Source organism: Schistocerca cancellata, chromosome 2 (genome assembly GCF_023864275.1).
Source record: "Schistocerca cancellata isolate TAMUIC-IGC-003103 chromosome 2, iqSchCanc2.1, whole genome shotgun sequence".
In the NCBI taxonomy this organism is placed as follows: Eukaryota; Metazoa; Arthropoda; class Insecta; order Orthoptera; family Acrididae; genus Schistocerca; species Schistocerca cancellata.
The window spans coordinates 1,015,434,698-1,015,460,261 of NC_064627.1; the positions used below are offsets into that span (position 1 = coordinate 1,015,434,698).

General features: G+C 45.6%; 1 protein-coding gene and 1 non-coding gene across 2 annotated transcripts in view; one reads left to right on the plus strand and one right to left on the minus strand.

Moving 5' to 3' along the window:
* LOC126162991 (homeobox protein unc-4 homolog) overlaps positions 1-25,564 on the minus strand; it is a 587,122-nt gene that overhangs the window by 361,783 nt on the left and 199,775 nt on the right. The window lies entirely within an intron of this gene.
* On the plus strand, positions 2,607-2,681 carry Trnat-ugu (transfer RNA threonine (anticodon UGU)). The gene has a single exon. It is a non-coding gene; the product is annotated as a tRNA-Thr (tRNA).

Sequence of the window (25,564 nt, forward strand, 5' to 3'; positions counted from 1 at the left end):
ATGATGGTCGTATGCGTGTTTGGCGCCGTGCAGGTGAGCGCCACAATCAGGACTGCATACGACCGAGGCACACAGGGCCAACAGCCGGCATCATGGTGTGGGGAGCGATCTCCTACACTGGCCGTACACCACTGGTGATCGTCGAGGGGACACTGAATAGTGCACGGTACATCCAAACCGTCATCGAACCCATCGTTCTACCATTCCTAGACCGGCAAGGGAACTTGCTGTTCCAACAGGACAATGCACGTCCGCATGTATCCCGTGCCACCCAACGTGCTCTAGAAGGTGTAAGTCAACTACCCTGGCCAGCGGATCTGTCCCCCACTGAGCATGTTTGGGACTGGATGAAGCGTCGTCTCACGCGGTCTGCACGTCCAGCACGAACGCTGGTCCAACTGAGGCGCCAGGTGGAAATGGCATGGCAAGCCGTTCCACAGGACTACATCCAGCATCTCTACGATCGTCTCCATGGGAGAATAGCAGCCTGCATTGCTGCGAAAGGTGGATATACACAGTACTAGTGCCGACATTGTGCATGCTCTGTTGCCTGTGTCTATGTGCCTGTGGTTCTGTCAGTGTGATCATGTGATGTATCTGACCCCATGAATGTGTCAATAAAGTTTCCCCTTCCTGGGACAATGAATTCACGGTGTTCTTATTTCAATTTCCAGGAGTGTATTTTTGTTTTTTCACTGTGGTTTTCATTTCGCGATCGATCTGACACTTTCCGATCATCCTTTGTAGTAATTAGAAAAAGAGCAAAGATGAAGAATTGTTAAATGGCGGATGGCCACTACGTCATGCTTGAAGGAATATGAGCAGCTATTTGGACTCTCCTTGAACTCTTCCTGGAGACGTTGAAATATTTCTTGTCGTCGAAATGTTTTCTGAAACAGAATTTTTGGATAAAGTAATTTTCAGAGGATTTAGCAAATTTCAGATCAGCTATAGCGGCGTATTAGGGCGGATTTCGCACCGTATCCTGCTACTGGCAACTGTCTTCAGTCATAGTTAGGCGAATCTCAGATAACTATATCTAACAGCAACCAGAACAATAACAAAACCGTATTACTCAGAATGATGCAGTGATCTTTAAATCTGTTTCTTCTTTATTATTCCATGACGCTACAGGGTGTATCAAAAAGAATCATCCGAACTATATTTCTGAGAACAATAAACATGTACAATGAATTTTGGTTTTTTAAGATAAACGGGAAACTGAAAAATTTTTGTTCACACCTTTTCATAGATATTCAGTATGCCACCTTGAGATGCACAGCATACGTCAATGTGGTATTCAAATTGTTCCCACGCTGCAGCGAGCATGCTGTCATGCTATGTCTCAGTTCACTGATTGTTGTTGGTAACGGAGGCGCACAAGCAGAGTCTTTTATAAACCCCCACAAGAAATAATCTCGTACAATGAGGCCTGGTGACCTAGCAGGCATGCGAGGCTGAAACATTTGGTCGAGGAAGTTCATTAATCCTTCTATTTAAACATTCCCTCAATTCCAGATAACAGTGTGGCGGTGCCCCATGCTGTTGGTAAATGAAATCGAATCAGCCTCCAACTATGGGAACAGAAAGTTCTCAAACATATCGATATATGTGCTTCCTCTAAAAGTGTTCTCGGCAAAGAAAAATGGACTACACACCTTTTCCTGTGAAACTGCTCAAAAGACAGTAAATTTTGGATAGTCAAAAAAATGGTTCAAATGGCTCTATGAACTATGGGACTTAACATCTGAGGTCATCAGTCACCTAGACTTAGAACTACTTAAACCTAACTAACCTAAGGACATCACACACAACCAAGCCCGAGGGAGGATTTGAACCTGCCACCTTGTCAGCATCGCTGTTGCGGACTGAAGCGCCTAGAACCGCTCGGTCACAGAGGCCAGCTTTTGGATAGTCCCTCTCGTGTTGGACAACTTCATATGGTTCTCCGTACCCCAAATTCTCACTTTATTACGATTCACCTTTCCATTTAAATGGAATGTTGCCTCATCACTAAACACTAAGCGTGGAAGAAAATTGTCATCCTCTCTCTTGCCAAGAACGAAATTACAGAACTCCACACATTATTGTTTGTCAACTTCAAGAAGAGCTTGCAGTAACTGAATTTTGTGTTTTTCCATGTGTAAACATTGACGCAACACACGCCAGACGAACATCTGGGGCATGTTGAGCTGTAGAGCTGCACGGTGAACGGATTTCTGAGGGGCTCTTTGTGAAACTACGGCGGAAGCGTTTGACGTCTGTGTCGGACACTCGGGGACGGCCCGGCGATTTGGCTTCACACAAACAACCTGTTTCTCGGAGTATATGGATATGGTGTCTGTTCTTTCGGACAAGTGCGAAAGAACAGACACCATATCAGTATAAGTATATAGTTCTGGCAATACCGGCCATGACCTTCTTCTTCTGTGCGGGTGCACACATATTCCCCGAACTCTTATGCGACTTCATAAGAATGTCTTCCACGAGTAATGAGTGCGCTGGGGTGGGACACTGCGAATGTTGTGTGTGGACATACAAGGTGAGAATGTGAGTCTCGCTGGAGGCGTGCGCCAGATAGTCCCTGCAGTCGCCCTATTCAATGTGCCTTCGGTGGCTCCGATGGATAGAGCGTCTGCCATGTGAGCAGGAGATCCCGGGTTCGAGTCCCGGCCGGGGCACACGTTTTCACCCGTCCTCGTTGATCTATATCAACGCCCGTCAGCAGCTGACGGTGTTAATATAATTCTAATTTTGTTTCTCGGAGTTGTTCATGCCATCATGTAATGCTCTGTGCTGTACGAGGATCTACATTATACCTAGTACAAAAGTCACGCTCAACAATTTATTACTGACCCGCACTGCTCAAAACGTAGACCCACTGAAGTGGGCTGCACACTGCTGCTACCTAGCGAGAAGCACGTAAAACTCGAGAGTTTTCTCCTTCCAACAGTACGTTGTCCACGCACATATGTCAAATAACGTAATAGTTATGATTTTTTAAAATCGGTTGATGCTTTTTGATACACCCTGAACATTTCATTTGGCACCTCGTAAGTAAAGGGTGTGCGAAAAGTCCCAGTGATCCCTAGCATCGAATGGTAATTGATTTGATTTGTTTTAGAATTTCTTACGTATTAAGTGCCCAGTACATCGGTACGTTCACCATCACGCTGTAAACGCATTTCCATACGCCTCCATGTTCTTCTAGACATGTTTCTGAACATACCCAGTGTAATAGTGCGAAATGGATCCTCGATAGCTTTGCGCAACTCTTCGTTTGTAGTATAACGAAGGGCAGATACGCATGCCTTTATGACTCCCCTTAACGAGCTGCTAGGTGTGGTGAGGTCAGGACTTCTTGGTGGCCATTTCAAGGGAGCTGGTGTTGCTCATGAACCGCAACCTATCCACCGTCCTGGAAAGCATTTGAGAACTAGCGCACTGCAAGACTGTAGTGAGGAGGCGCTCCATCTTGCTGTAACCCATGTTCTATGAAGCCCTTTCCCCCACGTTGAGGTACTAACAATCCAGAAGTGTTGCATTTCACGCTGGAGATCTCTCACAATCGGTCTCATCGTCCGCCACACACTTGTCACTAAGCACTCCACAGTAGCGTAAATACAATCGCTGACATCTGCCATAGCTACAAATTAAAACTCGTCTGCGACTGCGATTACGAGAACATGTAAACATGAACTACAACAATTGATTCTAATAATTCATAAGACGTAAAAGCTACGAACCTGCATAATAACATTTGATACTAAACAGTGGTTACGGGAGTACGGACTACTCGCCCAGCCTCTACACTACATAATTTTCGTCTTCTTTGTCCTTTTTGAGGCATGGTCGTCATGATTTTGTCCGTCCTCTTCTGAGGCTTATTATACTTCTGTGAGCAGCCTTAGAATTTTTTCCCCAGGCAGGATGTAAACTTACCCGGGATCGCACAACATAGGATGAGAGTTTCGTTTCTTCACGCCCTCCGTAAATATAGATAGTGAGGAGGAAAATTAAAGACACCTAATACTGCTGAAGGTCGGAAGAAACAAGACTTGGGAACTCGATAGGAAAGGTTGGTTGGTTGGTTTGGGGAAGGAGACCAGACAGCGTGGTCATCGGTCTCATCGGTTTGGGGAAGGACGGGGAGGGAAGTCGGCCGTGCCCTTTGAGAGGAACCATCCCGGCATTTGCCTGGAGTGATTTAGGGAAATCACGGAAAACCTAAATCAAGATGGCCGGACGCGGGATTGAACCGTCGTCCTCCCGAATGCGAGTCCAGTGTCTAACCACTGCGCCACCCCGCTCGGTAAGATAGGAAAGGAAGCGAAGTCTTACACAATAGGTGGAAGTAAAGTCAGACTTTGGTAAGGTGCCATGTGTTTACCCCACACGTATTCCCAAGAAGCGTACCTCCTACAGGGACTAAACTTTGTCTGGAATCTCACCAACCGCCCGGTCTGACACGGTTACTCCACCAGAACCATACCTCACACCAGCATAGCTCATTGGACCGCTGAGACGCACAAATCTCCCCATCAGCGGTGAGGTGGTACTACATTGGCATATTAGACAACTATTAAGACATTCATATGTTGCAGGCAATAAAACAATAAAAATTAAATCAAACTTACTTCGAAAAATTTCGAAAATAGACTAATTCACAGTAGCCAATCCAACTGAAGCAGTGCATACAATCATAATAATTTCTCTCGCTGTCGAATTTTAATTTTAATTCTATGTGTCAGAAAATGAGCGTCAGCAAAGTGAGTTATAACTGACGATTAAAAGCAAAAGTGTTGTGCGATTTTCAAGTGTGTCGGAAAGGTGTAAATGCTCTTCAAGTGCTCACAGGCGACCTCACGAATTAATAACGGGAGCATTGATGCGCTCCCGGTTTGGTTGAATCTAGTGATGTGGCTATGCCCATGCCTGTGGGACTAACCAAACGCATATACCTCCTTTACCCCGAAAATCTTGTGGCAAAACTCAAAACTACATGCACGCGGGAATATACGGTGAAAATTAATGTTCCAGTATTTTATGATTTAACAAAAAATTGAATTTATTCACTGTTGCACTGATCGTCAGATACAGCTCCGTTTCGCTTTGAGCTCTCGCAAAGTCACACTTTACAACAGTAATATACAATTATTAACATACTCTCGCATGTCGAGAGATTGTTGTTGTTGTTGTGGTCTTCAGTCCTGAGACTGGTTTGATGCAGCTCTCCATGCTACTCTATCCTGTGCAAGCTTCTTCATCTCCCAGTACCTACTGCAACCTACATCCTTCTGAATCTGCTTAGTGTATTCATCTCTTGGTCTCCCCCTACGATTTTTACCCTCCACACTGCCCTCCAATACTAAATTGGTGATCCCTTGATGCCTCAGAACATGTCCTACCAACCGATCCCTCCTTCTGGTCAAGTTGTGCCACAAACTTCTCTTCTCCCCAATCCTATTCAATACTTCCTCATTAGTTACGTGATCTACCCATCTAATTTTCAGCATTCTTCTGTAGCACCACATTTCAAAAGCTTCTATTCTCTTCTTGTCCAAACTATTTACCGTCCATGTTTCACTTCCATACATGGCTACACTCCATACAAACACTTTCAGAAATGACTTCCTGACACTTAAATCTATACTCGATGTTAACAAATTTCTCTTCTTCAGAAACGCTTTCCTTGCCATTGCCAGTCTACATTTTATATCCTCTCTACTTCGACCATCATCAGTTATTTTGCTCCCCAAATAGCAAAACTCCTTTACTACTTTAAGTGTCTCATTTCCTAATCTAATACCCTCAACATCACCCGACTTAATTCGACTACATTCCATTATCCTCGTTTTGCTTTTGTTGATGTTCATCTTATATCCTCCCTTCAAGACACCATCCATTCCGTTCAACTGCTCTTCCAAGTCGTTTGCTGTCTCTGACAGAATTACAATGTCATCGGCGAACCTGTGTCGAGAGGTGGGATCACGAAAAGCACCCAGGAACATTGTCGAACGTGATCGTTTAGGTGAGCCAGGTGTTGTATTATGGGCAGGCATAATGTTGCATGGGTGTAACGACCTCCAAACCTTTGAACATGGTACACTCAACCGTCAACGTTGTTCTGATAATGTAGTCCTCCACCTGTGTGTCTTTTTCAGGAGTGCAGTCGGCCATGAGTTCATTTTTATGGGATGCGTTGGCGAGGCATATCGTAACACGTCCGCTTGCAAACGATCACCCAGCAGATGTAAAACGCGCTAGTAGAGCAATGTAAGGCCTTACTACAACAATCCCTCACCAACCTTTTGGCCAGCATGACAGCAAGTTGAAGAATATGTGTTATCGTCCGAGGTGATAACGTACGGTGTTAGGAACCATATCCTACTTTTTGTAATGTCTAGCGGACCCTCATAAATCGCGACGAGTTCAGTATAACTACACTCCTGGAAATGGAAAAAAGAACACATTGACACCGGTGTGTCAGACCCACCATACTTGCTCCGGACACTGCGAGAGGGCTGTACAAGCAATGATCACACGCACGGCACAGCGGACGCACCAGGAACCGCGGTGTTGGCCGTCGAATGGCGCTAGCTGCGCAGCATTTGTGCACCGCCGCCGTCAGTGTCAGCCAGTTTGCCGTGGCATACGGAGCTCCATCGCAGTCTTTAACACTGGTAGCACGCCGCGACAGCGTGAGCGTGAACCGTATGTGCAGTTGACGGACTTTGAGCGAGGGCGTATAGTGGGCATGCGGGAGGCCGGGTGGACGTACCGCCGAATTGCTCAACACGTAGGGCGTGAGGTCTCCACAGTACATCGATGTTGTCGCCAGTGGTCGGCGGAAGGTGCACGTGCCCGTCGACCTGGGACCGGACCGCAGCGACGCACGGATGCACGCCAAGACCGTAGGATCCTACGCAGTGCCGTAGGGGACCGCACCGCCACTTCCCAGCAAATTAGGGACACTGTTGCTCCTGGGGTATCGGCGAGGACCATTCGCAACCGTCTCCATGAAGCTGGGCTACGGTCCCGCACACCGTTAGGCCGTCTTCCGCTCACGCCCCAACATCGTGCAGCCCGCCTCCAGTGGTGTCGCGACAGGCGTGAATGGAGGGACGAATGGAGACGTGTCGTCTTCAGCGAAGAGAGTCGCTTCTGCCTTGGTGCCAATGATGGTCGTATGCGTGTTTGGCGCCGTGCAGGTGAGCACCACAATCAGGACTGCATACGACCGAGGCACACAGGGCCAACACCCGGCATCATGGTGTGGGGAGCGATCTCCTACACTGGCCGTACACCACTGGTGATCGTCGAGGGGACACTGAATAGTGCACGGTACATCCAAACCGTCATCGAACCCATCGTTCTACCGTTCCTAGACCGGCAAGGGAACTTGCTGTTCCAACAGGACAATGCACGTCCGCATGTATCCCGTGCCACCCAACGTGCTCTAGAAGGTGTAAGTCAACTACCCTGGCCAGCAAGATCTCCGGATCTGTCCCCCATTGAGCATGTTTGGGACTGGATGAAGCGTCGTCTCACGCGGTCTGCACGTCCAGCACGAACGCTGATCCAACTGAGGCGCCAGATGGAAATGGCATAGCAAGCCGTTCCACAGGACTACATCCAGCATCTCTACGATCGTCTCCATGGGAGAATAGCAGCCTGCATTGCTGCGAAAGGTGGATATACACTGTACTAGTGCCGACATTGTGCATGCTCTGTTGCCTGTGTCTATGTGCCTGTGGTTCTGTCAGTGTGATCATATGATGTATCTGACTCCAGGAATGTGTCAATAAAGTTTCCCCTTCTTGGGACAATGAATTCACGGTGCTCTTATTTCAATTTCTAGGAGTGTATTATCTATGACGTATTTTCGAAAACATTTTGGGGAACACAGAGTTGTATTATTTGCTTTGAATAAAAGTGTCGTATCTGTTCGTCTCACTGCGTATTTCTGTTAGTTACCTTCTGTACTCTACTATACTATACTGTACTGTATCAGTTCTACTTATAGTCCAATTTTGCCGGCAGAAGTGGCCGTGCGGTTCTAGGCGCTGCAGTCTGGAACCGCGAGACCGCTACGGTCGCAGGTTCGAATCCTGCCTCGGGCAGGGATGTGTGTGATGTCCCTAGGTTTGTTAGGTTTAACTAGTTCTACGTTCTAGGGGACTAATGACCTCAGAAGTTGGGTCCGATAGTGCTCAGAGCCATTTCAACCATTTTTTTTATAGTCCAAGTTTAATCGAGCTATGATTTTGCACGCTAATGTACACGACAGTGCAAGTGCAGTAGCTTGTTTATCGATGTTTGTGGTGTTTAATGTGGTAGGCTGGGGTAAAATGGTAACTATATCAAATGACAGCAACTTCATTGAGCCGATTAAACACCGAAATACTACACTAGTCTCACTACAGAGATCATACGAGGCCAATTAAGCTGACAGTGAAGATCAGTAAAGCAGTAGCTTAGCACTGAAAAAGAAAGTAACACATTTATTTGGTAAAACAGTCAGTAATTCAAAACAGCTTCGTTTTACTGTGAACTGGATGTTTTACCTGCCACTGAATCGAAATGTGTAATCAATTATCTACGCAAATTCTCCAGTAACCTCGCGCAGCTCTCGAAGTAAGGGCCCCAGCTTCCGGCCCAGTTGATGTATAGAATACCTGCTGTGTACTCCGCAAAGACACTCAGATAATATCCCCTGTTGATGGAGTAGCAAAGGTGCACGTAATCTAATGGCAAAGAGAGACCGAAAATTCTAGTTCTGCGGTACGCTTGCTCAAAATTGTCTCCCCCAGCGTCAGTAGAGGCATCGCGTCGTCGCACAACGTTCTGTCATAGCCGTTCTCATATTCCCTGTGTTGTCTGAAAATCCTTATTAGGAGACAGATCCTCTCTAGTCCCGACCGACGTCTCGTGCACATGACTTTTCACAAGGCCCACAAGAAGAATACAGATGGAGTGAGATGGGGTGAACGAGCTGGCCACGAGACAGGACCCCCTCTGCCTACCCATTTTTCAGGGAATGTCTAATGCAGGGGCTCACTAACCCTCATTCGAAACGGAGCTGGGGCTCCATCATTTTGATGCCACATCCATTGACGAATAGCAAGTGGGATACGTTCAACAAACTCAGGTAATACAATCTTAGCAAGGACAATACCGGTATGTCTATTTTACTGTCAGAGGTGCCACAGCGATTTTCGTTTTGTAAGTTTCGAATCGGTCATTTCTTCTCGGTCATTTCCGGACCAGAGTTCCTTGCTTCATACTGAGACATTTACCCTGCTCCATCACCCCTGATAGTTTATAATATCGTCACGCTGTCGCCCTGTATATGTGAGACTCGAAGAAAGTCTAAGAGAACACAGTACGGTGTACTGGAAGGCGAGTGTTCAGAAGGTAGAAAATTAACTTCGGGAAGTCGTAACAGAACCTATAACACTTCCGTCTGCTAATGTTATACCATAACCTCAAAGCTGGAGGCAGTTCGTATAATGAAATTGTTTTTATTGAAGCAATTATGGTATAAAGCAACAGAGCAGTGTTACCCTCTGAGAGGAATTTCGTTATGTTGACCGTGTTGTACCTAACGGAGGTGGCTTATCGGAAGTGAAAGTCAGAATTACGTAAATATTTAAACAGTAGCAAACAATATTTTACCTATCAAATGGTAATAACAACGGTCGCCAGCCTAATAAGGCGTAAGAATGAGTAACATTCTTATTCAAGAAACTGAAAATAAGTAACTTCAGTGGTCAATCACAGCCTATACTTTGTCACACGAGAGTGCAATGAACTCTGGCACCTGCATATGTTCACGTTAAAGAAAGTGCTAACAGTTATAAGAGAACATGGCTATTTGCACAATGGTAACAGAAAATGACATATATTTTTGCCTTCAAGGCTTGGTCAAACTGAATGGTCTCAATAATATTACTATCAATATTCACTGTAGAATCATAAAATAGGCATAGGTTCAATATTACTTTTCGAACATTTTCCTATCTAATAAAAAAATTGTAAATGTAGTTCACTGCAAAATTATGAACTGGTAATAGGTTAAGTCTCTCAGCTAAATACTTTTCTGTTTAGAATGAAAGTTAAATGTATTTCACTAACAAACAATTTCTCACTGAATTTTGAATAAAAGAAGTTACTGTTTTCATAGATAGTGGTCTTTCTATTAATTGTTACTTATCATGAGCATAAAGGATAACCTGTGGATACTATTACACTAGTAATATGCACTTTCAATGCATACAAACAAGTGCTTAGCAAGCATGAGTATATATCTTTCCACAAATGCAGTTCACGACTTTTACTACAGTGAGACACAAAATTGACATATTTGTAAGATACTGACTCACCTTTTGCGATTTATAACACTCAGCAACCGCTACGGTCGCAGGTTCCAATCCTGCCTCGGGCATGGATGTGTGTGATGTCCTTAGGTTAGTTAGGTTTAAGTAGTTCTAAGTTCTAGGGGACTGATAACCTCAGAAGTTAAGTCCCATAGTGCTCAGAGCCATTTGAACCATTAATTAGGAAAACACTGGGCTTTAATGTTCTTTCAATAAGGACACTCGGTAATCACTTTAGCATGATTTGTCATTGTACCCCATAGCACCCCTCACCATAACACCTTGAGTTGGTGCTGTATATCTTGCGCCAATGCAGTCACTACGATATGCCGCTCCCCCTGTCTGCGGCGAACCAAAATGCCACCACCAGTTTCAAACAAACAGAACTTAGATTCGTCCGAAAACACTATCTGATGTCATTCCTATCCCCAGTAACGTTTTTCGATACACCATTTCCGTCTAGGATGTTTCTGCACTTTCGTCAAAGGTAGGCGGAGAAGTGGACGACACGTACCCTAAGCCATGCCGTTAGTAAAGGGCGACGGAATGTCACACCTGATAGTGTACGGTGTGTTACACTGTTCCACTGTTGCGCCAGAGCCGAGGAGGATGAAGATCTGTCATGCAACGCCATTCGGATCAGGTGTCAGTCTTCTCGGAGGGTGTGTGTTGGTGATACGACCTGACCCATCTCGTCGTGTTCTACGGCCTTCCGTGAACCATTCTGCACACACCGGTTGTACTGCCGAAACACATCGTCCCATACTAGCAGCAATTTTCCGGATGGTTGCATAACATTCTCTCACGCCCATAATGCACCCTCTTCGAAACTTTGGTTTGGAAGTAGGGGTCACGAATATGTCTGCTAGGCATCCTGCTCAAGTCACACTGATCCACCCCTTCGGTTTATGGCGACAATGAGAGCCGCAGGCACGTTTTACGGGTATGTGGTGTTGCGCCGCGATATCGATGTTGACCCTGAATCAGCGTGCCGACGTGGTTCAAATGCTATATCATTTCTACATAATATACTAATGTACATGTCCTCTGAACGTGAACCTCCTATCTCTAGTCGATCAAGGCGTTCTGTTTCTTCTGCACGTGTTTGTATATAGACAATCCATCCATTCTGGGAATCGAGGATTTGGCTGTTAGCGACTTTGATACTGGTAACATATCGGTCCCAGGCATCTACATCTACGTCCATACTCCGCAAGCAACCTGACGGTGTGTGGCGGAGGGTACCTTGAGTACCTCTATCGGTTCTCCCTTCTATTCCAGTCTCGTATTGTTCGTGGAAAGAAGGACTGTCGGTATGCCTCTGTGTGGGCTCTAATCTCTCTGATTTTATCCTCTTGGTCTCTTCGCGAGATATACGTAGGAGGGAGCAATATACTGCTTGACTCCTCGGTGAAGGTATGTTCTCGAAACTTCAACAAAAGCCCGTACCGAGCTACTGAGCGTCTCTCCTGCAGACTCTTCCACTGGAGTTTATCCGTCATCTCCGTAACGCTTTCGCGATTGCTAAATGATCCTGTAACGAAGCGCGCTGCTCTCTGTTGGATCTTCTCTATCCCTTCTATCAACCGTATCTGGTACGGATCCCACACTGCTGAGCAGTATTCAAGCAGTGGGCGAACAAGCGTACTGTAACCTACTTCCTTTGTTTTCGGATTGTATTTCCTTAGGATTCTTCCAATGAATTCCAAGACTTTCGAGAATTTTTGTTTATTTATTTATTTAATTTCAAGTTAAGAGTCGGATAACAAACGTGTTAAAAGAAATTTTTATGTGGTATAACATTAAATTAACAACTTTCTGTTTTTTTGTTTTTTTTTTTTACTTTACTTCTACTGTCAAACCTTCCTTGTTCCCGAATTTCATGATTACACGTCAAGGGACACATTTTAATGAGTGAGTTTGCGAGTATCAAAATATATGACTTTTAAGACAGTATCTTCACATCATTGATTTAGAAGTTTCACTTTTTTACATCGCCAAGGAACTGCTGGCCTTAATAAGTGACATAAAATTTAACTTGATAGGTCTACCTGTTCCTGAGAAAAAGGATTTTTAACAGTCGAGCAGACAGACAGACAGACCGAGAAAAAGAGTCCCGTTTTACCGACTGAGGTACAGAACCCTAAAAAGAAAAAGACAAAGAAAAAGAAAAACCATAACACGTGTCGGATTGTCGCACGTGTGGTGATCCTCATCCCACGGCAGGTGATCATATACAGTACAGACCACCGGAAAACGCAGTCTTTCCGGTGTTGGTTGTTCGTGACGGTGTCAGCGGATGTGTTTGGAGTGACCTGCAAGCTGAGATCGCTAAAAAAAACTCTTCGAGGAAAGGATGCTGTAGAGAAATGGCATGGTCACAACCTCGAGGAGTGCCTCCAGGACGAGTTATCACTATTTAGTGGAGTGTGCGCGGATTTGAAATATCCTGGCCGACAATAAAATCTACGTACCGGAGCTATGCTCGAACCTAGAGCCATCAGCTTTCTTGAAGAAATGATCTAGCATGTGAACGTAAGAGAGGTATTGGCAGAAGTAAAGTTGGAAGGGTAGAGCTTAAGTCATGTCCAGACGTCCATATCGCTCAATCCATACAAGGTTTGTCCGCGATAGGCAAATGTCCCGTGACTACATTCGAGTCCTGGTCTGGCACACACTTCTAATTTCCCAGTGAGGCTTGGCGCCTAATATCGCTCTTGTCTAGAGTCCGTGTATCGGGAGAATGACTCATCCGTGCACAGTGACAGATGGTCTGAAACGGGCTCAGTCGAGTACGTAGTTCTAATTTTCATCTACCAGAATCCAGTAGTGCACAGAGACATTCAAGAAATAGGTCAAGACGATGTTTTCGTGAATTGCTATATTTATTTCTTGAAGCCTTTTTTGTTTATTTATGTTTGTACAGTTTTGTATATGCTTTCAGCAGTGTGAATGATGCCTGTATGCGGTCTAAAGTAAATATGTAGATCACTGTTCTACTGATGAACGCTGTACGAAAAAGTGTGAGAAATTTTTAAGACAGTGTGAATGCAGACCATGGGGAATTTTGTATCATAATATGTTAAGTAAGTTTATGGTAAAACGAAAGCTAACTCGAATGCAACTGAAAATAGTTAATAACGTAAAGTATAAACAAAATATCACAATGTTAAATATTTATTTCGGGAAAAAGTACAGTTCGAAAGTGTGTTATTTGTTGATTGGTTAGTCAAGAAAAGCGCGAACTAACGCTGGAAAATAATGTTTTTCTATTGACTTTAAAGAAAACTGACCAATCAGAACGGAATATTCTTCGCGCGTCTTCTCTCTTGGAGACAGAGAATGCTTACGGCAGTCTAAGTAGTCGGAGCCCAGCCTTTCAATGTGTCTAGTATGAGCTCCGAAGGAAGTTATAATTTGCCGGTTTTAGTTGCGCTACATGTTCCAAAAGTGTTTCAAAGTGAGGGCATATTTGTTTCGGTTTGTTTTTTAGAAAGTACGGATTTTTTAAAGTAATTCTGTGTATGACAAAAGACAGTAATTCCGCATGGCATATTGAGCAGATCGGTGGTCAAAAACTTGAGTGCATTAGACACCTACAAAACTTAATAGTATGGCAAGCATTTTCGTTTAAGAACAATCCGTGCCTAGTAGCTATTCAGATTTCGGGAAATAAGTTACCGTAAACCTGCTAACGCGAAAAAAAGGGTTTGTGGATGGCTGTGTTACCATCAGCACGGGCTTCGCAGTGAACGTGTAAATTAGCAATGTTCAGAATGTAACGAAGTTTAGCCAGTATTTCCACCTTTCATTCAAAATTAAGATATTTTCTCGATTCTTGGAAGAGTTACTTTGTATGCAGCCCGGTGCGAGTTGCAGTACGGTAGGTTTCTTCTAGGCTTTCCTGCCGGCGATCTGCTGCAACGAGTTCACAAGTAGGTGCAGGTAAAGGACGAAAGGAACCGCGCCGCCGCACCACGACTTGCAAACTCTTTCCTTTCTTCATGCAGCCTATTTTTATACGTGTATACCACGGTACTTCAGCCAGTCATTTATCGTCTGCACTCTGCCCACAGGTCAGTATTCTCGCCGGCTGATTGTGGAAAGCTAGCCTCGTGGAACCACAGTGCATTCGAGGAGCGGAATTGGATCGATTCACAGGAGAACTTGTCCGGTTCGTGCCGAACCAAACGCTTAATGCCTCAGCAGAATAATTGTCGTCTGCGTTTAACTGTAAACCTACTCCCTTCTTTCCTTCTCTCTTCTCTCTCTCTCTCGCTGACAGTCGAGAGCCTATTTCCCCCCGTCCGAGTGTGGCGCAAGTAAGAATCAAATCTGTAGTCGCACGGAATTTTTTTAAACCGACTCGGAAATAAATTGTCCCGTCTTTGTGCGTTCAGAAACACGTTCCTGGCACGGAGCAAAGCTCTGCGTCGGAGGTAATAAAATTAGAAGGACATTTTCGTTTCCTCTTCTCGCCTCTCGTGATTACGAAATGGAGGCCGGCCAGCCCGACAAGAGGCGGGCTGGGGCATTGTGGGCGCCGACGTCGCCCGCCGCTTCCATTGCCCACACATTCAATTAGATTTCTTCTTTTTATTTTTTTTTATTTTCGCTTTCTGAATAGCGAGGACCGCTGAGCAAGCGCGTCCGCTGTTCACCAGCCTTAATTGAAAGCGCACCGGAGGCGGGCGTTGTCCGCATTCAGAGCTGCGCGTTCTGTGGCGACAGCCTCGACACACCTGCTGAAAGGACAATCGATCTCTCGAAACATTCACGCACACCCGCACACACAAACACACACACACACACACACACACACACAACACACAATCATACCAATGGCTAGTGGACAATAGATGTAGTTGACAATACTTGGTACAGACGGAGGTCTTCAGGCTAGCGGGTTAGCAACCTTGGAAAAATTCGCAGGAATATTTACAGCAAGTGATAATTTTTATTTTGGCAGGAGTCACAGTCACAGTAAACTGTCTGAATGATGCTGCAGCCATCTGAATATAATAATTTCCATTTTGTGGTTATACGATCCGGATTTCGACCTTAGGCCACTTTGGAGTACAGAAACTTCTTTATATGTCAAAAGACATCAGACTGGTATGAAATACAAGTACTTCTTCAAAAAGCATATCTAGTCATATAAGCCAGATCTGTCACTAGTAAAAATGGCCTTTTAGAGATGTTCTCACTTTTACTAGTGTCAGATCTGGTCTACATGAGCCGGCCGCTGTGAGCGAGCGGTTCTACGCGCTTCAGTCCGGAACCGCGCTGCTCCTGCGGTCGCAGGTTCGAAGCCTGCCTCGGGCATGGATGTGTATGATGTCCTTAGGTTAGTTAGGTTTAAGTAGTTCTATGTCTAGGGGACTGATGACCTCAGATGTTAACTCCCATAGTGCTTAGAGCCATTTGAACCATTTGGTCTACATGACCAGATACTATTTTTCGATAAGAACTTGTATTTCACACCAGCCTGTTGTGTTTTGACATATGAATAAGTTTTTGTATTTGAAAACGGCCTAATCTGCATCGTATAACAATAAAACAAAAAGCATTACCGTAAAATGGCGGCAGCATCATTAAAGAGAAAATTCAGCAACATTCCGTTCGTGAGTAGGGGGCGGAGTAGTTAAAAAAAATGTTCAAATGTGTGTTAAATCTTATGGGACTTATCTGCTAAGGTCATCAGTCCCTAAGCTTACACACTACTTAACCTAAATTAGCATAAGGACAAACACACACACCCATGCCCGAGGGAGGACTCGAACCTCCGCCGGGACCAGCCGCACAGTCCATGACTGCAGCACCTTAGACCGCTCGGCTGGCGGAGTAGTGGGTACTACTGTTCGGCAAGTAGTAAGGTTCAGTGATGTGGAGGTACTACTAGTAGAGGTGACTATTAGGTTGTAGCATTTTTTTTTTTCATCATCTGTCTTGTGACTGATTTGAAGCGGCCCACCACGAATTCCTCTCCTGGGCCAAGCTTTTCATGTCACAGTAGCACTTGCTACATATATCCCCTATTATTTGCTGAGTGTATTCCAATTTCTGTCTTCCTCTACAGTGAAATCAAATGAAATGATCGGGTGGCACTGATGGCCGGGAGTCTCTACCTGGAGAAGTTCGGCCGCCGAGTTGCAAGTATTTTCAATGCCATATTGGGCGACTAGCGTGTCCATGATGATGAAATGATGACGGGGCAACACAACACCCAGTCTCCGAGCAGCGAAAATCTTCGATCCAGCCAAGAATCGAACCGGGGCTGCTACGTGGCAGTCAGACGCGCTGGCCACTCAGCTAAGGGCGTAGTCCCCTACAGTTTCTCCCTCTACAGTTCCATATAGTACAATGGAAGCTATTCCTTGATGTCTTAACAGATGTCCTAACAACCTGTCTCTTCTTCCTGTCAGTGTATTACCTTAAAAATGTGACTCTGCCAGCATGAAAGTTGGTGATTATGCTAGCGGTGTCGTGTAAACTGCTCTCAGTAAAATTTGCTCTCAGAAAATGTCGAGGGAAGCTCCCGTAATTCCTCTGTCCGGGTACCAATACTTGACCGACTTGTGAAAAGCCGCGGACTCTTACGTGTTGTTTTACTCTCTAATGACTACCGATGATGCTCGAACAAGAAATGCAGAGCCAAAAACATCTGTACTCGGAAGTGGTCATAATTTATTTCATTTTCTGTCTGTCGCCGTCACAATATTTTCAGTCATGGCTGGATCCTTACAAAGTGAAACAACGTATCTCTTCCACCTGCAAAAGAATTTACGTAAATGTAAAGTGAAATATGTTTCCATGCCTTTGGATAAGAACCATGCCTTTGGATAAGAATATGGTACGTGTTATGAACACAAAGATACGTTCTCGTAATAACTAAAAGACCAGGAGAATGCACGTATGCTGGTTACATAAGCTGTCAGTAGCCTCTCCTCCCACTTTTGGTTTTAAATTGACATATTTCCGCCGCGCGGGATTAGCCGAGCAGTCTAGGACGATGCAGTCTAGGACGATGCAGTCATGGACTGTGCTGCTGATCGCGGCGGAGGTTCGAGTCCTGCCTCGGGCATGGGTGTGAGTGTTTGTCCTTAGGATGATTTAGGTTAAGTAGTGTGTAAGCTTAGGGACTGATGACCTTAGCAGTTAAGTCCCATTAGGTTTCACACGCATTTTTTGACATATTTCCAATTGGAAGTATGCGGCTCTTGTAATCTTTGTATAATAATTTATTAGACTACTTCACGATCTCTTCGAAATATAAAAATATTCATAGTATCGGTTTCGGCAAATGTTTGCCTTCTTCAGATGTTCTTAATTCAATAAAAAAATTCATACAGATTTATAAACGAATATAGTTAGGCACTTTATCACCAAGTCATCTAACAATTCAAGGTATGTACATCATATCGTAACACGATAAAAGGCTGTTTTTTAGCATTTGAAGATGTGATGTACATTCATTTAATTGTTAAATGACTTCATGACGTTCAAAGTGCCTAACTGTATTGGTTTATACTTCTGCACGAAGCTTCTCAGTGGATTACTGAATCTGAAGATGGTAAATACTTGAAGAAACCAGATATGTGAATATTTTTACACATCTGAGAGATCGTGACATAATGAATTGTAAATATATCGTATTAGTAATTAACTGATTGAGAGAAGCTGCTTGTTGGTACTATTTTATTTTTCCGAACTAGTTTCGGGTGTTGCCAATCATCAGCGGTATCTGTATTACAGGAAAGACACAAATCTCTTATAATACGTTGCATACAGTGTATATACAAGCTGCAGAACATAAAAAGGAACAAAACTTAAAAAATTATTACACAGTTCCCCTTCCATTCCTACCGCTACATGCGCCGTTTCCTCCGTATGTTACTTCAAAATAATAAAACAATTTTCTTGATCTCCAGAAAGGATTTTCACTCTGCAGCAGAGGGCGTACTGATATGAAGCATCCTGGCAGATTAAAACTGTGTGCCGGACGAGTACTCGAAGTCGAGTTCGAGTCCCGATCCAGCACACAGCTTTAATCTGCCAGGATGCTTCATAATTTTCTTTATGATTGTGATTCTTCATGTCATTATTTTTTCTCCAACAGTTCTTTATAGAACATAATGAGAATTACACACACGATAGAATGGTGTTTTGTCTATTCACCCTATTTTTCCACGTAATCTCCATAACGTTCTATGGCCTTCCTCCAGCGCGAAACAAGGGCGTGTATGCCCTGTCGGTACCAGTCCGTGTCCTGGTAGCGGTTCCAGTGCTTCGTTGTGTGAATCACCTCCTCGTCGTCCTCAAAATGTCTCCCACAAATGGCATCCTTTAATGACCCAAACAAGTGGAAGTCCGAGGGGGCTAGGTCAGGGGCGGAGGGTGGATGGTGTAACACTGCCCAACCCTGTTTTGCGATGTGTCCTCAGACTTGTGTGGGGCCGAGCGTGATCATGCTGCAGCAATACATCTCGTGGGTTGCTGTGGCGCCGAAGTCGCCAACGGCCTCCTGAGTTTTGTCAATGCTTTGGCATATGCTTCTGAATTAATGGTACCACCTCTTGGCATCGCATCAATGAGAATCACACCTTCACAGCCCCAGAACCCGGTGATCATGACCCTATCGGCGGAAGCAGTTGCTTTGATTTTTCTCTTCTGTAGGGAGTGGGAATGGCGCCATTTCATCGACTGTCGTTTTGTTTCGGACTCAAAATGGTGCACCCAGGTTTCATCTCCTGTCACAATCCGGGACAAGAGGGCCTTCCCCTCAGCTTCAAAACGTTGCAACAAATCAAGACAAATGTTTTTTTTTCTGTGCGATTTGTCATCCACCGTTAGACACCGCGGGACCCACCTTGCATACAATTTTGAATATCCTAGAGTGCGGATAATTGCATCCACACTTCCTATGCTGATTGACAGATGCAGCGCAAACTGCCCAGTCGTAATGCATCTGTCCTCGCGAATGACAACATCAGCTCGCTGCAACATGTCACGTGTGACAGCCGTGGCTGATCCCCCGACTGCTGCAAATCGCCGAGCTCCGCCGAACCGCCTTCTGATGACCCCACCCTCCGCGCCCAGCGACTAAGTGTACTTCTCTCGACAGCAGATGCTCCATAGATTTCGCGCAAGCGTTTGTGAATATTCCCAACAGTTCCTTTCTCTGCATGAGAAATTCCATGCCGGTACGTTGCTCCTAAAGTACATCACCTACAGACGCCATTTTGAAACTGCCCTGCCGCTACTCCATCTGTCGGAAGTGACGGAAACTTAGCGCTCTCACTCTGGAGGCTTCCAATAATACATGCCTAACGTTTGGCATTCGTGGCATTTTTTTAGGCTGAAAAAAAAGATCGGTGCATTACTTTCTAGGCAACCCTCACATGTCGGATATCATAAGCTGGGCAAACTGGTAAAACAGGTCAGGCGGCGAACTGTAGCGGAACTAACACCAGACTTCAATGCTGGGCAGAGTATAAGTGTGTCTGAACACACTGTGCACCGAAGCCTCCTAACGGTGGGCCTCCACATCCGACGACTCATGCATGTGGCAATATTAACACCAGGACGTCGGCAACTACAACTGAACTGGGCACTTGACCATCACCACTGGACGTTGCCGCAGTGGGAGAGATTTGCATGGTTTGTTCAGTCCCGATACCTTCTTCGTCATGCCGGTGGCAGGGCGCGAATCCGTCGTCTTCCAGGGGAACAGCTCCTGGACAAATGTACTACGGAACGGAGACAAGCTGGTGGCGGCTCCGTAACACTCTGGAAAACGATAACATTGGAAGCTGAAGAAGTGAATTAAAATTTGTGCTGGGGGACTCGAACCCGGGTCTTCTTGCTTATTAGGCAGATATGCTGACCATTACACCACCACAGCATTATGGTCAACATAGCTGCACGAACTGCACAAGTCATATACCCTCCGCAACACAAACTCCAATTCGCATCTCCCCTAATATTGTCACTATTACCAGGGCTCTCCGACATTGGAGTAGCACGCCAGCGTTGGATGTAATCTGGAAGTGCTGTACTACATGTGATCGTATAGATCTTAAATTAAATTTTCCCTGAGACATTCAAGTCTCTAATTTATCTACAATAACGTTGGAAACTGAAGAAGTGAATTAAAATTTGTGCTGCGACCGGGACTCGAACCCGGGTCTTTTTGCTTACTAGTGACAATATAATGGGAGATGTGAATTGGAGTCTGTGTTGGGGAAGGTGTTTGACTTCGGTACTTCGTGCAGCTCTGTTGACCGTAATGCTGTGCTGGTGTAATGGTCAGCATAACTGCCCAGTAAACAAGAAGACCCGGGTTCGAGTCCCGGCCGCAGCACAAATTTCAATTCACTTTTTCAGTTTCCAACGTTATCGTAGATAAAATAGAGACTTAAATGTCTCAGGGAAAATTTAATTTAAGCTCTGGGAAACATTCACGTGGGCATCCATGAGTTCAGAGGAGCTGATGCACGGCACCATGACGGCCACGGATGTGATGTTCGGAAGAACTTCGCTCACAGCTGGTAAAAATTATTGTTTATTAAAACGCTACCGGTTTCGCGGCTTGAAGCCGCATCATCAGGTGAACGAACTCAGGTCTCTCTTTGTCGTTCGTGCGGGCCGCTTTTGCTTTGTCCTGCACTGAACTGCCCTGCTGTCATGCAGACAAATTTTAAAGAATGGGGAAATTCTTCATTACCTTTCGATCGTCATAATATTGACGATATTCTATTAACTTCTGACTAGGAGCGATGGGTATGCCTAAGATCTTTTAACGTCGTTCACCTGTAGATGCGGGTTAAAGCCGCGAAACCAGTCGTGTTTTAATAGACAACAATTTTAGCAGTTGTGAGCGGAGTTCTTCCTAACATCATGCCTTCCAACAGCTGCGGTTGCCCGGAATATAAAATACACTCCTGGAAATGGAAAAAAGAACACATTGACACCGGTGTGTCAGACCCACCATACTTGCTCCGGACACTGCGAGAGGGCTGTACAAGCAATGATCACACGCACGGCACAGCGGACACACCAGGAACCGCGGTGTTGGCCGTCGAATGGCGCTAGCTGCGCAGCATTTGTGCACCGCCGCCATCAGTGTCAGCCAGTTTGCCGTGGCATACGGAGCTCCATCGCAGTCTTTAACACTGGTAGCATGCCGCGACAGCGTGGACGTGAACCGTATGTGCAGTTGATGGACTTTGAGCGAGGGCGTATAGTGGGCATGCGGGAGGCCGGGTGGACGTACCGCCGAATTGCTCAACACGTGGGGCGTGAGGTCTCCACAGTACATCGATGTTGTCGCCAGTGGTCGGCGGAAGGTGCACGTGCCCGTCGACCTGGGACCGGACCGCAGCGACGCACGGATGCACGCCAAGACCGTAGGATCCTACGCAGTGCCGTAGGGGACCGCACCGCCACTTCCCAGCAAATTAGGGACACTGTTGCTCCTGGGGCATCGGCGAGGACCATTCGCAACCGTCTCCATGAAGCTGGGCTACGGTCCCGCACACCGTTAGGCCGTCTTCCGCTCACGCCCCAACATCGTGCAGCCCGCCTCCAGTGGTGTCGCGACAGGCGTGAATGGAGGGACGAATGGAGACGTGTCGTCTTCAGCGATGAGAGTCGCTTCTGCCTTGGTGCCAATGATGGTCGTATGCGTGTTTGGCGCCGTGCAGGTGAGCGCCACAATCAGGACTGCATACGACCGAGGCACACAGGGCCAACACCCGGCATCATGGTGTGGGGAGCGATCTCCTACACTGGCCGTACACCACTGGTGATCGTCGAGGGGACACTGAATAGTGCACGGTACATCCAATCCGTCATCGAACCCATCGTTCTACCATTCCTAGACCGGCAAGGGAACTTGCTGTTCCAACAGGACAATGCACGTCCGCATGTATCCCGTGCCACCCAACGTACTCTAGAAGGTGTAAGTCAACTACCCTGGCCAGCAAGATCTCCGGATTTATCCCCCATTGAGCATGTTTGGGACTGGATGAAGCGTCGTCTCACGCGGTCTGCACGTCCAGCACGAACGCTGGTCCAACTGAGGCGCCAGGTGGAAATGGCATGGCAAGGCGTTCCACAGGAGTACATCCAGCATCTCTACGATCGTCTCCATGGGAGAATAGCAGCCTGCATTGCTGCGAAAGGTGGATATACACTGTACTAGTGCCGACATTGTGCATGCTCTGTTGCCTGTGTCTATGTGCCTGTGGTTCTGTCAGTGTGATCATGTGATGTATCTGACCCCAGGAATGTGTCAATAAAGTTTCCCCTTCCTGGGACAATGAATTCACGGTGTTCTTATTTCAATTTCCAGGAGTGTAGTTTATCGTACGTCGGTTGCAGACCATGTACATTTCTTCATAACGGTCGTGTTTCCCGACAGTAGTGGCATTTTTCAACAGGATAATGCGCCATGTCACAAGGCCAGGAGTGTGATGGAGTGCTTCGAGTAAGACAGTGACGAGTTTCAATTGATGTGCGGCCCCCTCCCCGCCCCCCCTCCCCCCCACCACGACCCCACCACCACCCAAACTCGCCAGTGCTGATCCGGATCGAACACGTCTGGGATAGGACTGGACGTGTCGTCAGAGCTCATCGCTCCCCTCCCAGGAATGTACGGGAATTAGGTGACCTGCGTGTACAGGTGTGGTGCCATCTCCCTCCAGCGATCTACTGCTCCCATGCCATGGCGGGTCCTCGCTGTTATCCGTGGCAAAGGTGGACACATAATGAGGTGGTGATAATGTTCTGGCTGATCAGTGAACTTTCCATAGTAACAAACAAACCATTTTTTAAGGTGTACAATATGATGCTTCATAATAGGCGAAAAAGTATGATTTAAACATTAAAACAACTACAACCATTTCAATGTGCATGAGTAAGGGAGCATGTTGTAGAAGTTGTATCGACCTTCGGTGGTGCTGCTCTTCCGCCAGAGATACGTTTACGCTGTTGGTCATTTGCATTGCGGCGTCGGCACGGCTCGGACAGGGCATCATAGCACGTCACTGCGAGCGCAATTAAACTCCAGCACGATGACAGTTCAGGCGGTCATCCGCTGGGCTGGATGGAGAGTTGAGGAACGCAGGTTAACTTTGACCCACAGGGAGCGTTTCGGGTGAACGTAGGTTGTGATTTCATGGATTTTAATTCCTACTCCAAATTTTTCTTTTCTTTCATTTACTGCTTGCTCAATGTGTTTTTTTGGTCATCAGTCTACTGACTGGTTTGATGCGACCAGCCACGAATTCCTTTCCTGCGCTAACCTCTTCATCTCAGAGTAGCACTTGCAACCTACGTCCTCAATTATTTGCTTGACGTATTCCAGTCTCTGTCTTCCTCTACAGTTTTTGCCCTCTACAGCTCCCTCTAGTACCATGGAAGTCATTCCCTCATGTCTTAGCAGATGTCCTATCATCCTGTCCCTTCTCCTTATCAGTGTTTTCCACATATTCCTTTCCTCTCCGATTCTGCGTAGAACCTCCTCATTCCTTACCATATCAGTCCACCTAAATTTCAACATTCGGCTATAGCACCACATCTCAAATGCTTCGATTGTCTTCTGTTCCGGTTTTCCCACAGTCCATGTTTCACTACCATACAATGCTGTACTCCAGACGTACATCCTCAGAAATTTCTCCCTAAAATTAAGGCCGGTATTTGATATTAGTAGACTTCTCTTGGCCAGAAATGCCTTTTTTGCCATAGCGAGTCTGCTTTTGATGTCCTCCTTGCTCCGTCCGTCATTGGTTATTTTACTGCCTAGGTAGCAGAATTCCTTAACTTCATTGACTCGCTGTTCTCATTTCTACTACTTCTCATTACCTTCGTCTTTCTCCGATTTACTCTCAAACCATACTGTGTACTCATTAGACTGTTCATTCCGTTCAGCAGATCATTTAATTCTTCTTCACTTTCACTCAGGATAGCAATGTCATCAGCGAATCGTATCATTGATATCCTTTCACCTTGTATTTTAATTCCACTCCTGAACCTTTCTTTTATTTCCATCATTGCTTCCTCGATGTACAGATTGATGAGTAGGGGCGAAAGGCTACAGCCTTGTCTTACACCCTTCTTAATACGAACACTTCGTTCTTGATCGTCCACTCTTATTATTCCCTCTTGGTTGTTGTACATATTGTATATGACCCGTCTCTCCCTATAGCTTACCCCTACTTTTTTCAGAATCTCGAACAACTTGCACCATTTTATATTGTCGAACGCTTTTTCCGGGTCGAGAAATCCTATGAAAGTGTCTTGATTTTTCTTTAGCCTTGCTTCCATTATTAGCCGTAACGTCAGAATTGCCTCTCTCGTCCCTTTACTTTCCCTACAGCCAAGCTGATCGTCGCCTAGCGCATTCTAAATTTTCTTTTCCATTCTTCTGTATATTATTCTTGTAGGCAGCTTCGATGCATGAGCTGTTAAGCTGATTGTGCGATAATTCTCGCACTTGTCAGCTCTTGCCGTCTTCGGAACTGTGTGGATGATGCTTTCCCGAAAGTCAGATGGTATATCGCCAGACTCATATATTCTACACACCAACGTGAATAGTCGTTTTGTTGCCACTTCCCCCAATGATTTTAGAAATTCTGATGGAATGTTATCTATCCCTTCTGCCTTATTTGACCGTAAGTCCTCCAAAGCTCTTTTAAATTCCGATTCTAATACTGGATCCCCTATCTCTTCTAAATCGAATCCTGTTTCTTCTTCTATCACATCAGACAAATCTTCACCCTCATAGAGGCTTTGAATGTATTCTTTCCACCTATCTGCTCTCTCCTCTGCATTTAACAGTGGAATTCCCGTTGCACTCTTAATGTTACCACCATTGCTTTTAATGTCACCAAAGGTTATTTTGACTTTCCTGTATGCTGAGTCTGTCCTTCCGACAATCATATCTTTTTCGATGTCTTCACATTTTTCCTGCGGGCATTTTGCCTTAGCTTCCCTGCACTTCCTATTTATTTCATTCCTCAGCGACTTGTATTTCTGTATTCCTGATTTTCCCGGAACATGTTTGTACTTTCTCCTTTCATCAATCAACTGAAGTATTTCTTCTGTTACCCATGGTTTCTTCGCAGTTACCTTCTTTGTACCTATGTTTCCCTTCCCAACTTTTGTGATGGCCCTTTTTAGAG